Here is a 5,978-nt window from a genome sequence, read left to right as displayed (position 1 = left end):
TGGTTATTGTAGTTTCTGGTTGTAGTTTCTGGCTGTTTCAACATGACAGTGTCAACATAGCTGCTGGTGTTTCTAAAAGTGTTTCTGTTCCAGTCACATCCTCTATAGAGCATTATGGTTATTGTAGTTTCTGGTTGTAGTTTCTGGCTGTTTCAACATGACAGTGTCAACATAGCTGCTGGTGGTTCTAAAAGTGTTTCTGTTTCAGTCACATCCTCTATAGAGCATTATGGTTATTGTAGTTTCTGGTTGTAGTTTCTGGCTGTTTCAACATGACAGTGTCAACATAGCTGCTGGTGTTTCTAAAAGTGTTTCTGTTTCAGTCACATCCTCTATAGAGCATTATGGTTATTGTAGTTTCTGGTTGTAGTTTCTGGCTGTTTCAACATGACAGTGTCAACATAGCTGCTGGTGTTTCTAAAAGTTTTTCTTTATAAATGTGTAAATAAACTTTACTATACGCCCCATATCACTCATTACAAACTGAATACATAACGTGTGTATAATTAATTAGTTAGAGAGAGGTCTCAAATATCACTTTCATTTGTATCCCCTGTAGCTTTACAGTCATGACAAGGAGGTTCCTGTTTCAGTCACGTCTTTCACCACGTTCCTGTAGGTCAAACAAAAACACCCCAATGATTGGTTGACAAATAGTCCCTCCCACAATGCAGGTGATGGTTACATGGTCCAGTTGGTGAGAAGCAACTGCAGCGACTTCATCAACATCTGCATGACCTTTGATCACATGGTTTTAGTCAAGGTCATACAGCCTCCATGTAGTCGCAAGTCGGACAATTTTCATAACCATAATGCAACACACTTTGTAAGGCGGTGACCAACGATGCTCAACAACTAGACAATTGTGATCTACTCGAATGCGCCCATGGTTTTCAAGTCAGGGTGAGGTCTCGATGTTTGGTGGATAAATACTACATTTTGGGACGCCTGAAATAGTTCATACAGATCAGGTTTTAATAGATGATTAATGATGATTAATAGATGTTCATCGTTTGATAAATCAAACATTAATACTGGCAGGCGACAGGTATAGAGGCCAACCTTAGGCCTCTGTCTCAAGATAGGTCTCTGTCTCAAGATAGGCCTCTGTCTCAAGATAGGCCTCTGTCTCAAGATAGGCCTCTGTCTCAAGATAGGTCTCTGTCTCATGATAGGTCTCTGTCTCATGATAGGTCTCTGTCTCATGATAGGTCTCTGTCTCAAGATAGGTCTCTGTCTCATGATAGGTCTCTGTCTCAAGATAGGTCTCTGTCTCATGATAGGTCTCTGTCTCAAGATAGGTGTCTGTCTCGTGATAGGTCTCTGTCTCAAGATAGGTGTCTGTCTCATGATAGGTCTCTGTCTCAAGATAGGTCTCTGTCTCAAGATAGGTCTCTGTCTCATGATAGGTCTCTGTCTCAAGATAGGTCTCTGTCTCATGATAGGTCTCTGTCTCAAGATAGGTGTCTGTCTCATGATAGGTCTCTGTCTCAAGATAGGTCTCTGTCTCATGATAGGTCTCTGTCTCAAGATAGGTCTCTGTCTCATGATAGGTCTCTGTCTCAAGATAGGCCTCTGTCTCAAGATAGGCCTCTGTCTCAAGATAGGCCTCTGTCTCAAGATAGGTCTCTGTCTCATGATAGGTCTCTGTCTCATGATAGGTCTTTGTCTCATGATAGGTCTCTGTCTCAAGATAGGTCTCTGTCTCATGATAGGTCTCTGTCTCAAGATAGGTCTCTGTCTCATGATAGGTCTCTGTCTCAAGATAGGTCTCTGTCTCATGATAGGTCTCTGTCTCAAGATAGGTCTCTGTCTCATGATAGGTCTCTGTCTCAAGATAGGCCTCTGTCTCAAGATAGGCCTCTGTCTCAAGATAGGCCTCTGTCTCAAGATAGGTCTTTGTCTCAAGATAGGTCTCTGTCTCATGAAAGGGCTCTGTCTCATTACTAACCAGAATGGGTGTTTGGTTCTTCATGTTGTAGTAGGTTGATATTGACGTCACGATGGTGTGAAACATGTTAACCTCGATGCTAGACAGTCTCCTTCGTGTCACACAACAAGGGTTTCAGAGAAAAGGACCACAAGCTGAAAACGTTCCACTCTATCGAACCAATCGCTGCTCGTATGTCCTTTCATGGTAAAGTACATCTAGTCATGAACACGGAAATACGCAGCAAAGACCTTGTTACTCAAAGACCCAGCTACTCTCCGACAGTCACCATCAGACCACGATATGGACAGGCTGTGTGTCGCTCTCATCACTCTCTTGTGTGAGTAACTTTGTTTTACTGGGTCTAATAGCTGCCTGATATCTGATTCGTTCATCTGGTTTTATGACTAGATGTGTTATTGAGAAACTGTGATGACTGATGTTTGCTATATTTCTGTATGTAGAGACGTTTATGATGAACAAATGACAATGTGTAGTTCATCCTAACACTGTTCCTCTGCTACCTGTAGGTGCTGTTTCCTCCAGTCAGTTCATCCTGACACTGTTCCTCTGCTACCTGTAGGTGCTGTTTCCTCCAGTCAGTTCATCCTAACACTGTTCCTCTGCTACCTGTAGGTGCTGTTTCCTCCAGTCAGTTCATCCTAACACTGTTCCTCTGCTACCTGTAGGTGCTGTTTCCTCCAGTCAGTTCATCCTAACACTGTTCCTCTGCTTCCTGTAGGTGCTGTTTCCTCCAGTCAGTTCATCCTAACACTGTTCCTCTGTTACCTGTAGGTGCTGTTTCCTCCAGTCAGTTCATCCTAACACTGTTCCTCTGCTACCTGTAGGTGCTGCTTCCTCCAGTCAGTTCATCCAAACACTGTTCCTCTGCTACCTGTAGGTGCTGTTTCCTCCAGTCAGTTCATCCTAACACTGTTCCTCTGTTACCTGTAGGTGCTGTTTCCTCCAGTCAGTTCATCCTAACACTGTTCCTCTGCTACCTGTAGGTGCTGTTTCCTCCAGTCAGTTCATCCAAACACTGTTCCTCTGCTACCTGTAGGTGCTGCTTCCTCCAGTCAGTTCATCCTAACACTGTTCCTCTGCTACCTGTAGGTGCTGTTTCCTCCAGTCAGTTCATCCTAACACTGTTCCTCTGCTACCTGTAGGTGCTGTTTCCTCCAGTCAGTTCATCCTAACACTGTTCCTCTGTTACCTGTAGGTGCTGTTTCCTCCAGTCAGTTCATCCTAACACTGTTCCTCTGTTACCTGTAGGTGCTGTTTCCTCCATTCAGTTCATCCTAACACTGTTCCTCTGTTACCTGTAGGTGCTGTTTCCTCCAGTCAGTTCATCCTAACACTGTTCCTCTGCTTCCTGTAGGTGCTGTTTCCTCCATTCAGTTCATCCTAACACTGTTCCTCTGCTTCCTGTAGGTGCTGTTTCCTCCATTCAGTTCATCCTAACACTGTTCCTCTGCTACCTCTGCTACCTTTTATTTGGTAAGAATAATTACATTTTTCAAGTTGTATCTAATGGCTATCTAATGTATTTGGTATTGGCATGTTTTGTTTCCATGAAAGAGAGGAGGTTGAGGTTAATTTATGCTTGTGTTTATGTCCAGACACCAGTCCTACTGAGCCCTCCTCCCCTGATGTAGACTGTGGGCTGTGTTGGATGTTGCTGTTCAGTCTGTGTCCTGTGTCTGCTCTCCTCTCCTCTCTCCTCTCCTCCACCTGTGTCTACTCCTTCTGCAGAACAACAGGTAAACTCACTCTCTCACTCTCTCAGTCAGGATTCACTTTTCACTCATACATGTTTTACGTCTGCGTATCCCTAATCAATCTTACTTAACATTCATAATAGTTAGCTACGATTTTAACCTTCGTTTTTTGACACATTTTGGCCACAATAAGTAAACATCTACCAACTTTTAACTGATATGTCCTTGTTTAACCTCAAACTTGGTGTTTTAATGGTGGTAACTCCTCCTCTGCAGCTCCAACTGAGACTCAGGTTCCTCTGAACAGGACGACCACCAGGGGAAGTGACAGCAGAGAGCAGACTACAGTCAAAGTGGGTGTTGTAGTTTTATGTTGGTTAGCCATCTTGGTTTTGTAGTCCATGTGTTTTCTAACCCAATTCAAAGAGTATTTTCAATGCAATGTTTAATAATTGTATATATATATAGCATCAAAACATGTTGTATAATCTTAATGTTCATATGTCAATAATATAAAAAAAATATTTATATGATATTGTTCTCTCTCTCTCTCTCTCTCTCTCTCTCTCTCTCTCTCTCTCTCTCTCAGGAGGAAGGAGACCTGTGTTACGCATCGTTGGATAACCGTCAGGGACCGAGGACACCAAAGAAGAAGAAGAGAGTCCCAAACTCTGACTTCAGTGCCTACTCAGCCACCAATACCAGCAGAGTGTGAAACCTATACCATCCATCAATACCAGCAGAGTGTGAGACCTATACCATCCATCAATACCAGCAGAGTGTGAGACCTATACCATCCATCAATACCAGCAGAGTGTGAGACCTATACCAGCCATCAATACCAGCAGAGTGAGACCTATACCATCCATCAATACCAGCAGAGTGTGAGACCTATACCAGCCATCAATACCAGCAGAGTGAGACCTATACCATCCATCAATACCAGCAGAGTGAGACCTATACCATCCATCAATACCAGCAGAGTGTGAGACCTATACCAGCCATCAATACCAGCAGAGTGAGACCTATACCATCCATCAATACCAGCAGAGTGAGACCTATACCATCCATCAATACCAGCAGAGTGTGAGACCTATACCATCCATCAATACCAGCAGAGTGTGAGACCTTTACCATCCATCAATACCAGCAGAGAGAGACCTATACCAGCCATCAACACCAGCAGACTGAGACCTATACCATCCATCAATACCAGCAGAGTGTGAGACCTATACCAGCCATCAATACCAGCAGACTGAGACCTATACCATCCATCAATACCATCAGAGTGAGACCTATACCATCCATCAATACCAGCAGAGTGAGACCTATACCATCCATCAATACCAGCAGACTGAGACCTATACCATCCATCAATACCAGCAGAATGTGAGACCTATACCATCCATCAATACCATCAGAGTGAGACCTATACCATCCATCAATACCAGCAGACTGAGACCTATACCATCCATCAATACCAGCAGAATGTGAGACCTATACCATCAGTCAATACCATCAGAGTGAGACCTATACCAGCCATCAATACCAGCAGACCTGATCCTTAATTACACCCACCTGGTATCACAGGTCTAAACCAATCCGTGATTAGAAAGAAGGGAGCAATGAAAAGACACAGTTTAACTGGCGTGGAGGACCAGAGTTGAGTATGAGGACACTGTGGTCTCTTCCTGTTCAATGTCATGCCATTCAGTCTGACTCGGCTCCAGCAACCTATCAGAGAGGTCTGTGTTTGGGGGTGTGGCTTATAGGCTTAGTAGGTGGCCGAAGGCGTCCTCATGCTACCAGCATGCTACCAGCCAAAACAGTATATTATGACTACATTTTTGGGAAGTTTTGTTTTAAATTTCGGTAAGAGTTTTGATGGCTGTTCGAACACTCCACATTTTTTCTTGACGCAAGCCAAAGTTGTTAGCCGAAGTCTACGCCCCTTTTTCAGTGATTTTTACTTTTATAATTATAACAATTGATGTGTTTTAAGCTTTTAGAACAATTTGCATTTAGATCAAACCTCTCTAGGTCTCCAGTCTCCTCCACACCTGTCACCATCGTTATGCTCATAATGACAGTCACCCAGACTCCATCACCTCCTTGATTACCTGCCCTTTACATGTCACTCCATCACCTCCTTGATTACCTGCCCTTTACATGTCACTCCATCACCTCCTTGATTACCTGCCCTTTACATGTCACTCCACCACCTCCTTGATTACCTGCCCTTTACATGTCACTCCATCACCTCCTTGATTACCTGCCCTTTACACCCAGACTCCATCACCTCCTTGATTACCTGCCGTTTATATGTCCCT

General features: G+C 43.7%; 1 long non-coding RNA gene across 1 annotated transcript; it reads left to right on the top strand.

Moving 5' to 3' along the window:
• The first annotated feature begins 3,599 nt into the window (after positions 1-3,599).
• Positions 3,600-4,269, top strand: LOC120052016. The gene is made up of 3 exons (XR_005477354.1): positions 3,600-3,690; positions 3,925-4,001; positions 4,238-4,269. It is a non-coding gene; the product is annotated as an uncharacterized LOC120052016 (long non-coding RNA).
• Positions 4,270-5,978: the final 1,709 nt, after the last annotated feature.

Source organism: Salvelinus namaycush, chromosome 8 (assembly GCF_016432855.1).
Source record: "Salvelinus namaycush isolate Seneca chromosome 8, SaNama_1.0, whole genome shotgun sequence".
In the NCBI taxonomy this organism is placed as follows: domain Eukaryota; kingdom Metazoa; phylum Chordata; class Actinopteri; order Salmoniformes; family Salmonidae; genus Salvelinus; species Salvelinus namaycush.
This window is presented reverse-complemented; position numbering and strand designations above follow the sequence as displayed.